We start from the raw sequence: 12689 nt of genomic DNA, 5'->3' as shown, positions 1-12689 counted from the left end.
AGACTGACTAAAAATGCACTCAGGTCAGTGATCCTTTCTGTGTGTCCTTAGGCCTTTTATTAACTTATGAGATCCATCTCTAAATGATAGATTAAATCATTTGCATTTCTCATGCAGATAGAAACCAACAAATCAGGCATGCAGCAAACTAAGGAATTAAATTTACTGCAGCCTGCCACTACCTGATTTGCCTGGATGCAGTGATTTCTTATACTGATGAATTGTAGGTACAAAAACACTCATGCACAATAAACTAGACATTTCAAATATTTTATGGATATATTTTTCAACTCATACAAAGCCTTAGTTCTGGCTGACATTGGCTCAGTTTCTGTAATATTGTATTTCAGGTAAGAAAAACAAACCTCTAGCAGCACTAGAAACACAACCACCAATCTGAAGCTATGCTAAATATGCTGAAACGAATACCTGTATAGGTATATGCTTCATGGTCTTGACAGTGGATAAATAAATAGGGATAGCCTATCTTCCACCAAGCTTTAAGTTGGATGGCTCCTCATCCAAAGGTTTGGAATATACAGAGCTTTGGAAGACTAAAAACATGGCAGAAAGAAACAGTCTTGTGCTAAAACAAAATACTGAAAGCACCACAGAAACAAATATATTCAACACTTGCTTCTGACAGGCAGCATCAATAATCAAACATGCATGATTTAACTTCTTAAAGTAACATACTTCAAATGCTTGAGATGATCCCATAATATACCCCTTTCAAATAAAGAAATGTTTATGTCAAAGAAGTTTAAGAATCTCAAGCTAGTTACCATTATAAAGAAAATTGCACTATACAAAGAAATTACTCAAACTGCCACCAGTGAGCAATGACAGAACAGACAAGGGCTTGAAATTCTCTATTTCAGGTGTAAAAAAACATCAGCAGAATGCTTTCAGAAAGTATTTAAGTACTATATGTGTCTGTTCTGTACCTGTATGGTCATACCACCAAGCCTGATAGAGTTGGAGAAGTTTGAACAATGCTCTCGGGCACATGGTGTCATTCTTGGGACTGTCCTGTGCAGAGCCAAGAGTTAGACTTTGATGATCCTTCTGGGTCCCTTCCAACTTTGAATGTTCTGATTCTGTAAATAAGAAACTGAAGCAATCAGAATTTTTAATTAAACTGTGCATAATTTTTGTTATTTAATACTCTGAGCCACATTGAAGTCAAATCTATAATATCTGATTATGACTCCCAGCTGCTACTGTGTATGTTCTGCAATGAACACTTGAATGCATCTCCTATCAGCAACTAATTTCTCTTTCTTTGGCCCAAAGCTGTTATGACTGGCATTTCCATCACTCTTACACTTTCTATGCAACCACACTGACATAGTTATTTGAACATTGCATACTCGCCTTTGGTTTTCCTAAGTGATTTTCAGTTTATTTAAAATTTCTGTGCTATTTCTTTCAACTTCCTGTAAAAAAAGCCATAAATGGTGAGAAACATTGAAATACTTTTTGGTATATAACAAAAAATCAGCAGCAATACTAATTGGCAACACGTCTGATCAGCATTTAAAATACTCCAATGTTTTTTACTCCATTAACCTTGACATAAATTATAGTAAGTAGTCTCTGTGTGACAGGAGTTTTAATTTAGCACTGCATCTCAAGTTACATATGTCTTTGAGTCTGACATAGACCACTTCTTCTGGCCAGTTTTTTACCTTGAGGGAAACTGAACAGACTGTAAAACCAGGTCTTACCATGTCAACAAGGAAGGGTGTTCACAGCATCATTTTTTGCTACAACCAGTACTGTGCTACAAATGACTTGATTTTGTTTTTCAGCATCCATGACCATTTTTGATTTTTAGACTAAGCTGCTAGACAAAGCTCTGAATGCAATGAGCTTTGTATTTCATGTTTCATCTATATCTGAAATGATGCCTGCTTTTTTGGCTACTAACATAGAGCTTCAGAATTCAGAGTCTGCAGCAGAACATAAAATTGTTTTATTCAAACTATTACTCACTTCTCTCAAGACATCTGTTAGTTCCTATATTTTACAGAAGTCTTTCCAAGTTCCTGTTGCTGCCCTGTTCCATGAATTTTATATGTCAGGTTATCTACCACAGGCTTTTACCTCCTTTCAGTGCCTTCAGTGCAGTTGGAAGTAGGACGATTTTGCAACTTTGATTTACATATTTAGATCAAAGTACTCTAATAGCTCTCCACAGTAGTTTAGGAAAAGGAAAAAAAAAATTATATCCCATACCTTTCCACTTTCTAGTAGGGAAAGCACAGCAGACCTAACCTGGAACTTACTAGAACCGAAGAGTAAATTTCCAGTCATTTGGGAATAGAGCTAGTGAAGGTAACTCATGTATAAATTCATTTGCTGTACACCTGAACCACACTGGGTTCTAAGGAAATAACTTTTATTTGACATTGGAGAAATGTGTTTGATGAGTTGACTTTCATAGTTTGAGCACAAAAAGGCAGTAACAGATCAGTTAAATGGATCTGTTAACATTCCAGCAAAAGAAAATGCATCAGGCACTCTTATCTTCTAAAGATAATACCTCTGTGGCAAAGAACACATTGTACTTAGGTAGCATTATGAAATGTTTTTAAAAGAATATGGCAAACCTCTGGTTTAATTAGAATATTCTTAAATTATAGTGGGTTTATCCTTTCAAACAAGGGGTTTAAAATATTGAATTGCTGTTACAAATGGTATTACAAACTCAGAACGCCTGCACAAGGATTCAGGCCAAGTATGCTTGAAGGCCCAAGTCTCCAAAGGCCTGCAGGGGCCATTCCATTTTCCCTTATGGCTACTTAAGGAGTATAAGAGGTTTCCCTCCCTTGCTGATGTGGCTATCTCCTGTTGGGACAACTATACAACATTGCCATCTGCTGACTCTCTCTTTTCATTACAGTACAGACAAGCTCAGCCCCCCAAAAAATTTACAGACTAGCAATTTACAATTAAAGACCTTCTGAATATTTATATCTATTCTTTAAAAAAAGCAAAAGGAAGAACTTCCCAAAGTGGATTTTTTCAGGGACCATATTTTATATTTAATTTGTTATCTTGCCATGGGGGAGCATATCTTAGGGAGCTTATACAGGAACCTTACATAAGGCACACGGATCCTAAGTTGTCCTGTTTGCTAGAAAAAAAAAAGGGGGGGAAAAAAGGAAGAGTTCATAATTTACTGCTACTGTTCATTGTTTTAATATCTTGATACAAAGTAAATCTTCTAAAGCCAAGAGTTCTCTTCATTCCCCAGACTCTCCAATGTTGAAGGCCTGCTAATAGCTTTAGAAAGTGACAGACTTCTTTTTTGTACTCTTAGGTAGCAGTGCACAGGGTTGGTAGAAAAATTATGCAGGAAAAACAATTATTTTAAATATGTAATTGAATTAAAAGATCATCAAATATATAGCAAGAACACTGGTTGTACTTATACCGGCAATTTTCATGTTATGTGTTTTTCACAGTTTTTTTCAGCTTTTCTGTAACTTTTTGGCACCTGTTTTAATCAGAGTATACTTAATTAATTAGTTTCATCTCCTGTCAATAGATGTGACCACTTCAGGAGACAGTAAGTTTGGAGATATGTTTGACCTTTTAGATGTTTTGTCAAACATAAGCCTTACATGAACAACCGCTGTTTGCCCACCATTAGGAGTGACACATTATCCCCTACTCATGCTGACTGTACTTTTAGCTGCATGAAATTACCTCCTCACTTCACACAGCTGGAACACTTATCAGTGTAACCAGTGACAAGGACATGTTAAAGTGCCTTTATGGAAATCTTGTGCTATTTCTAACTGCACAACAGCCAGTAGAAATGGAATACTGTTTGTAAATGCTGAATGCACTAATCCTGCAGAAATTTGCAAGCATCTATATTTTATAGTTTAAGTGGTCCTCACACAGGCCACTTGCAATATTCAAATTTTAGCACACCAACAAATTTCTGCAAGTTCTGTACCTTGGATTACACAGTATTCAATACAAGCCTATCTGTCACTGTTTGCTTTTTACAGCACCAGAGACTATGAGAGCTGAACCAATAATTATGGAATCACAAAAAAAAAAATAATTCTGTAAACAAGTATTCATGTTAGTATTTGTCATTTTATTAAAAATTAATTACTTGATATTGAGAATCCATCAAAGACTTCTGAATAAATCTAGACTTAAACTTGACATTCCTGTCTACATCTGAAATGTGTTCACAGCTGTGGTCATTCCTACATACTAATGAATAATCTCCAGAAATATTTGGTTATTTCAGCATCCAGAAATAAGATTTTAAAGGAAATCAGGAGACAGTCCTATCTTTCCTTCCTTGAAGTCACTATGTATTTCAGCATTCATTTCAAGGATAGATGACGCCAACTTGGAATACTTAAAAATCCCACCCAGAACCATTTTGTTTCTCCAAGCTAAGAAAGAAACAAGTTAAAAATAATGATGCTGCTGTTTAATATATATTTACTTGCAAATCCCCAAACCTGCAGCATGAATACAGAAATAACCCCTATGTCTGTAGATCACCATCTGACGTAGTGAGGGTCAGCCTACAAGCCTCCCATTGCAGGGGCAGAGGCTAAGATGCTGTGGTGAGATAGAAGCACCCAAACTGGGCACATACTGTGTGAGGATAAAATAAAGACCACTGAAGGGCAATATCGCAGTACAAAAAGGTCCATCACTGTATTACCTACATGGACACCAGAACTTCTTTAGAAATCTTACTAGGACCTGTTTAGAATTTAGAATTTGCCTGTATTTTTTTAAGAGTGTTTGCCATTATATGCACCGTCACGGCATAAATATTTCTTTCTTTACAGTCTCTAGCGTGTTCATTTCTTCCTATTTATCAAGAACTTTGCACCACATAGACTCAAGTTGTTCTGAAACAGAGAGCAGTTTTTCCCTATTCTCTTCATCTCATGTCTGCTTCAGGTTTCCAGAAGTGAAAAAATACATGCACAATCTAAAGGACAGAGCTGGCACTGCTAAGCTAATTGTCATCTAAGGCTGTGTCCATAGAGTTCTTAGTAGATATATCCACATAAAGCTTGAGTTAACCATGCCAAGCACCCACAATATTGTCCCTAGTTCTGTTGGGTACACACACCCACTGTACCCACACTTTATTTCCACCAGGAAGCTAATGCTGGCACATGGGCTGTGCCACTCACCTTTCACAGTCACCCCCAGCCAACATCCTTTAGTACTTCATGCAAAAATAATCAGGCTCTGGACACAAAAGGGAACAGAGCCAAGGAAGAAATTACTGAGTCCCAGCACAAAGAATAGATAATAGCACACAAGGAGCAGAATAAACATGTTGTACTCCCTTAGGAAAGTCCAGAAAGAAATGCACTTCAGAATTTTACAGGCTAACTTCACTGTCACTCCACCCATGCACCTCACTACAAGTCAATGTTATGTTACAGGATCCTACATGGCCAGCTCATGCTTCTGTCCAGCCAGGGGTCTTACTTGAGGCAAAGACCTTTTTGGCTTTTCACAGCTTATCAGCAAGCTTCTCTGCAGGCCGTCAGTGTCCATGCTGCTGCAGCCAGGGCTGTATTACAGGCCCTTGCCAGCTCCTCATCTAGGGAAGGAGAGGAACTGCATGCACAAATAGTGCCCTTCACTCCAGTGGTCTGTACTAATATAAATAAACTTCCTTCCCTGGTGGCAGTGCAGCTGAGGATTGTCCTGTTTTATCTGTCTTCCACACCTGTGTCCGTATGCAAGGGAAGCTACGGAGAACAGAGCAGCCAGGCAAGATGGGCCAGGGTTATACCTCCAAGGCTTTGCAGTTGCAGAAGGGAAGGAAGGAGGAAGGAAAGGCACAGGTGAAGTGAGTGGGAACATGGAAGGGAGGAACTGGCCTTTCTCTGCTGTGTAAGAGCTTCTAGCCTTGCTCTCTGGCTTGTCTCACTCCTGCAATGAGCAGGGCAGGAGAATCCTGTTGACTGAGGGGCTGCCCTGAAGCTGGGAGAGCTTTCAGGCCCTGCAGTGATTCATTAGCCACATGCAACAGCTTTGTGCCAGGGTGCCAGATTCAGGACTAGGCACTATATTGAGTAAGGATGATGTTTCAGCATTAAAGATCACAGAACACCTAAATTTCCTACTCCCCAAGGAGCTTGTCAGTGGCAACTAGCCCTCCTCATCATCCCTCTGGTCTGTGATGCAGCATCAGCTCTCAGTCAATAGGTCCAGTGGGAGCCAACAACTTTGATGAAAAGTGAGACAGGCTGGAGGAAGAGAGCATGAGCCAAATTTGAGGGATGCACTGCCTCTTGTGGGGAAAGGTCCTGACCATGTTTCCTGCTGCTCCCTGCCCTGGGTCCAGCAGCCACTAGCTTCTCAAGGATCCTGTTCTTTGTGTGAAGCACTGTAAATTATAGAAGAGCATAGTTTCACTCTGTAGATCAGAATAAGTGACTAGTCCTGGAAGGGCCTCAAAGAAATGTTATCTAGAGAGAAGAAAATGATGTGTTCTCTTTTAGAAAATATTAAGAAAATTTTATTCAATGTTTAAATATACTCATATCTCCCTTTTCCTCTGAGAAAATAGTTAAATTCTTATTTCAGGTTAATATTGATTGAACACTTTTTTAGTTTCTTATATTAACATATCCCACATTAAAAAAAAAGAAACACCACTCAACAAAACAGACCAAAAACCCTAAACAAACAAACAAAAAAAACCCTCAAACAATATTCAAACAATATTTGTAAAGCTTTCTTCCCTATAGTGCCAGCACATGTTAGCACATGTGGCCCAAATGTCTTGACTTTGGCTTCTAAATACAGCAGTAAGACAAAAAGAAGAACAGCAACACTAACAACTTTCTGACTTGGCTAGTTTTAATTCCTCAATGTATAACTGAGGAAGACAGGGAGGGGAAGTTTGAGGTTAACTGAGTTAGTACTTCTGAAATTAGTACCCGGCAAGGAGGAGAAAGGGAGAAAAATTTACCCATTTTTAAAATGTTTTTTAGCTCATTTTATGCAAAACTGTTCCTCAGATATGCCCTGGCTTGGAGACTTCTGTTTGTTTTATTCATTAGTCTTGTGGGAGATCCAGAGCCAATGACTGGTTTTACTGTTTTTTAAGTGGTTGACTGCAAAGCAACGAAACTCAAAATCTGTACCATGCTGTAGAAACAAACATAATCAGAGCAGCTGCATTCAGGCATTCGTTCATTGATGGGAAGACAGCTACACTAGGGAGAAATTTGGGCCAGTTTAGCTGCTGAAGGAAAAAAAGACCCACAACCACAGCTGGTTTGACTGTTCAAGCACTGTTCCTAACACTACACAGAATGATTAAGAAGATTTGGATCTCTCTCTTCTCCCAAAGAGGAACTTTACATCACCCCATGAACAGCTATTTCCTTATTTACCACTTTACAATTTACTAACCTGTATGTTCTCACACTCTGGAAGAAAATCGCTTTCAGAACAGGTTTTCACTAACATCATAAAATGCAGGTGTGCTACAGTCAGACTGGTTATACTTTATCCTGGTGACATTTCACAGGATTTCCTAGTTTATCCTTTTTTTAATATATTTTTTATCCCACTTGAAGATCCCAATACAGATTCCTTAGAGATCAAAAGAACTACTTATCAAAAGATACTACTTTTTGGAGCAATGCATCAATAGACTGTAAACCTCAGTGCTGTTACTGAATCAAAGCACTGAGCAAACCTCCGAGAAGGACTGGACTATTATATGGATAACTACAGCATTCAGAACTGATATAGTGAAAGCTGAAAAGAAGCTTAGCAAGGGCACTTGAAAGCACGTGATTCAAGGTTTAACCTCCTCATCATATGCATGAAATCCAGTTACTGTGTTTCTGCCAGCTGAAGGGTTTAGTGCCCTGAGACATCTCTAACACTTTAGAAAGTCTTCCACTGACACCTACTGGTTTCAGATAAGACCAGGAGTAAAAGAAATAGAAAAAATATTACACATCCAATTTCATTAAATATCAGCACATTTTGATCACACTAGCATGAAAAATCTCAAAAGCTCAGGCAATTTTTATTGGTTTTCCTTCTGGCTCTTTAGAACCCTAATGGCATAATTTGTACCATATCTCTTTTCTGCTTAACTCAGAAGTGTCCTGTCACTCATCTTCTTATTTTCTGGAGTCTGATTCATCCGTTGTTTTATTATTTCTTCAGTTTTGACAAGAACAAGAGAAGAACAGCTGCACAAATATCTTTTCAAGATCATATACAAATGTAGATGTAAGCAAATAGTTGTTAAATATAATGAAGATTATTACACATGCCCAGAGGTCAAATGTTGCTCTAATAGGGCAGAGAGAAACTGAGGTTCAGTGAATTACAGCAAAGTGACTCCAGGTTTGAATGCTCAGTGATGCAAAGGAGAGAAGAACTGACAGTCTGTGAGGAGCTAAGAGGATTCAATCACTCTCTTCTTTATTAAAACTGCAGCTTATTTTCCTAAGAGGAAACCTCTTTGTCGCTGAATGAGGGACGCAACTACACATTATTAGATATCACAATAACATAAGAGGACAGCTTAGTTCTCTGTCTACGTATCTATATCCTTAATTTCTCTCCATCATCAGATTTCAAAAATCCTACCAGATATTTTAACATCTACTAATTAATGTTATTAAAAAACAAAACAAACAAACAAACAAAAAAACAGTCCTGTATAAAAACCTTTTCCTCTGTCCACCCTTCAAGGATGGTTTTCCTATACATAGAAAGGACTACCCATAACCCATATCTAGAGGAAGAATACAATCTTAGGCTGTCAGTAGTAAGTAAAGCATGGAAATGACTCAAATTTCAGTTGTTACTTTTCATGTAAATCTAGCAAGTTGACATTAGGATAGCACATGTGCCCAGACTTCTCTGGAAACAGACTGCTCTTCAGAACTGAACAGTCTTATGGGGCATTGCCTTTTATATGAACAGCTGACAAATCTCTCAAGAACTCCTTCAGATAATTCTGGGAATGTTTTTCATGATTTCCATTCACCACTTTGGCAGAAGACAAAATGTCATATTCTTCCCCTTTATCTTTAAAATATGTATAAAAGCTTGCACAAAATCAGTCTCTGAATAGCCTAGATAAAATGTGCATGTGCATGAGCTATAAATATTCCATACTACATCGTGTTCCATCTTAAATTCATGCCAGTTTGACTATCCCACAACAACACAGCATGAATTCTCTCTGTAGACAAGTATAAAGACATAGATTACTGGGTCACTCTTAGTCACCTTTCTGCTTACCTTAGTGAAAGTTAACGACCCTGAGTCTCTTTCCCACTCCAATATCTTAACTGCAGAATCATCCAAAATACCTTTTAAGAGCACAATGTAAATATTGCATAGTGTACACACTAAATACACTGGAAACAACAATTGCAAAGATATAAAAGGCCTCTTGAGTCATCCAGTCTTGTTAGAGTTACATTTACAAAACAAAGGGATAGGTAGAAAAAGGAAACAGCAGCTTAGTGAAAGAGAGTGACTTGGTAATTCTTCAGGTTCAGACAATGGAGTGGGCAAGAGCAAGAAAGCAGGGAGGCTACCAGGACAGCTTCCAAGCCTAAAGGTTGAAGTTTTAGCATTAAACAAACACAAGAGTTACTGAGAATTACTTCCTACTGAGAGCAGGAAGTCAGATCAGAGCTTGGGGCAGTGGTAAGGAGATTTGGAAGTTGTGATATAAAATACTGGGGGCACACACCAGTAGCATGGAAGCACAGGGACTGTCCAAAGAGCACAGGCAACAGTAGAAGGCTAACTAGGCTTTGCTGCCTCTACAATAGGGAACAAAATCAACACTTCAGCAAAAGTGACACAGCCTGAAATTTAACAGCGCACGCTGCAGTCTGTGTGAAAACTGTCACTGTGATGGCATTCAGCTCTTTGGTGGTGGTCAGCGGGGAATGGCAAAAGAAAGCCTTGGTCCTGCTCAGAGTTTAACCACCTCTCTCACAATGATTGGTACAAAAGAAAGATTTTTTTCCCAGAACTGTCCATCCACAAGGTCTAATTCTTTGGCCTTCCATCAAGACCTGACATTGAAAAAACTTCAAGAACTGTATTTAATTGTTTCTGCTCTATTCCATCTGCCCACTTGTTGCTAAAAGTGTTGATAGCATTTGAAATATTATTTGCTTCTTTCAAAAGCAGTATTGGCTTTCTGCATAGGAACCCGCACTCCTTTCCCAAGTGTCTGTATTTCATCCCTTTGACCTGAACCTTCAGAGCCTATGATAATGCATGAAAAGCATAAAATGTAGAGTAAGAGTAAAAAGTTGTGTAATTGAATTTGGTTTTGATTTGGTTTTTGGTGGAGGGGGGAGCGGGTGGTGGGTGGGAGGGGTTGCTGAAAGATCCGAAGCCATTTTTAAAATTAAATTGTCAGTAAATTTTAGCTCTTATGAAAACTTCTGAATAAGCTATTTATTGATGAGAATAAAGACTAACATAAAGAAAAAAAAAAAACACCTCTATGGCAGGTTTTGAACAAAACACTTCTATGGCAAGTTTCAGCCATTCAAAACTTTGCCAGTAAGTATGAGGACTCAGACTCATGCAAACCCCTTGCTTTTGGACAATCCTTTCTGGTATTATGCCACTGAGCAGTGTGATACTCAACCTAGACAAAGCTCTTAGGCTGTCAGCTGTGCCATGTTCATCATCAATTTTCATTTCATTTCAACAGATTGTCAATATCACACAGGTACTCCCAGTCTCATTACTGAAGAGAGTGGATAACTAGGCTGAAATCCTCAGAGCAAATCCACAAGATTGCCTCTGGGTCAATGGAGAACACGAGCCTAAGAAGCTGTCAGAAGCAGAGCAGTCAGGTTTGGGAGTAGGGAAAGTAAGAAAATAGAAAGGTTACAAAAGGATGAGATAGGGAAATGGGCAGGGACTGACAGGTCCAGGATGAACTGAGATGGGGTCCTGTGCCGTGAGCATGATGGGAAGAGACTCCAAGGGGGCTGGGCAGGGCCAGTCAGGTATAGCTCTGCCCTCAGATTTTGACATCTCCTCTGTGCTTCCCTTCTACACCCATAGTAGAAGACACCTTCCCTTATGCATTTTCCTTTCACCAGAACTGAGATGCCACAGGAGGGAGAGGTGAGGGAAAGGGATATGCAACACTGAGGCAAACACCAGCCCCTGCTCAGCAGCATTTCTCCAGTAAACCTGGCCAAACCTTATGTGGCTCTACCAAAGAGAAGACAGAAGAACAAATAGGTTTGACATTTCAGAAATCCAGCACAGTCTATTCAGACAATGTTCTGCTTATTCTGTAAGCAGCTGCTGTCTCAGATTTCTCTCCTGTGGTTGCTCCAAAAGAAACTGTTGTCAAAAATAAAGCAAAGGGTGAGCACTGGATCTCCAGTGTCAAACATAAGGTCAGGGAGTGCCCAGATCTGACTTTAAATACTTAATTTCTCCATAGCATCACCAAGGAAATGAGCTAATACTGACAAATAAATACTACCTTGTAATGTGTTAATAAGCAGAGGCTCCAGAAGAGCTCATGCTCTAAATAAATTGAGAGGAAAGAACACTATCAAAAAATGCTTAAAAGTCCAGATTACAGATTCCTGTTTCAGTTTGGCTTCAGGAAAACCATACCTTTTGTGCTGTGACAGCAGGTTTACTTATTCTGCCACATTTGGTTTTTTTTCTAGAGATGATCAATTGGATTTCAACTGTAGCAACGTCATTCTCAGCATAATTCACTTAGCCAAGTAGCTGCTCTTCCTCAAGGATTTAGTGATTTCTCTGTCCTCTTCTTCTCCTTCTCATGCCCATAAATGTTGGATATTAATGTGCAATTGTTTCACCAAAAATATAGAGGAATGAGTTCTTTTCCCCCTGAGTTTTCACTAGGAGAACCAATGTAGAAAGTCTATCATGACTGCCATCACATTATAGAGTACAGAATCAGAGTATACTTTTCAGCTACAATAATTTAGTTGTGTTCCACATGCAAATCACTGCCCTAAGTGCCCAAGAATAAAAACAAACAGATTTTATCCAAATAAAGATATTCAAGATATATATAAAGATATATATTCAATATAGTGAAAAAATCAAAAGAAAAAACAAATAGAAAACTGCCTGGTAAGTAAGACAAGAAATATCACACATAGGTTACCATGAAAGTGAAAGGTGGAGAAATAATTCACCAGTAGGTTACACAATGATTTTTTTTTTTTTTTTCACAAAACATTTTAAGAATTTTAACATCAGGGCTCAAAATTTAGAAGGCTGGGGTTTTGGAGGGGTTGGTTTTGTTTGGGGAAGGGGAGGTTGTATGTGGGGGTTTTTTTGGGTTTTTTTTAATAATGTTTTTAACAAAGTGCTTCAGTCATAGCCAGATGTTCAGTGCCAGTTTGTGTTACTCATAATTAGAGAAAAGCTGGGAAAGAACTCATCTATCTTTCCTAAACACTGTCTGCTCTTCTCTCCTGACCATACAGAGATGTTTCAGCAAGTGAAAATGTGACTATGGCACGTGATGCTACTCTCTTGTATCCTGGGGGACACTGCAGGAAGAAAGAGTGATGGCTTGTTGCTATGCAGTTAATTAAAAGGCATAAAGTCACAATAGGAACACAGGGACACATGCAAGGGCTTGTCTCACCAGT

General features: G+C 38.7%; 1 protein-coding gene across 49 annotated transcripts in view; it reads right to left on the bottom strand.

Moving 5' to 3' along the window:
• The window catches only part of LOC115494396 (uncharacterized), a 432669-nt gene that overhangs the window by 404239 nt on the left and 15741 nt on the right, over positions 1-12689 (bottom strand). For 47 of the 49 annotated variants that reach the window (XR_012054697.1, XM_072926076.1, XM_072926085.1 and 44 more), the window contains one exon: positions 948-1100. The exons of the other annotated variants lie outside the window; for them this stretch is intronic. The gene's annotated coding sequence lies outside the window, so the exon portion shown is untranslated. The remainder of the gene's footprint in view (positions 1-947; positions 1101-12689) is intronic. 49 annotated transcript variants of the gene reach the window in all.

Source organism: Taeniopygia guttata, chromosome 3 (genome assembly GCF_048771995.1).
Source record: "Taeniopygia guttata chromosome 3, bTaeGut7.mat, whole genome shotgun sequence".
In the NCBI taxonomy this organism is placed as follows: Eukaryota; Metazoa; Chordata; class Aves; order Passeriformes; family Estrildidae; genus Taeniopygia; species Taeniopygia guttata.
The sequence above is the reverse complement of the archived record's forward strand: the minus strand, read 5'-3'. Positions and strand labels throughout refer to the sequence as shown.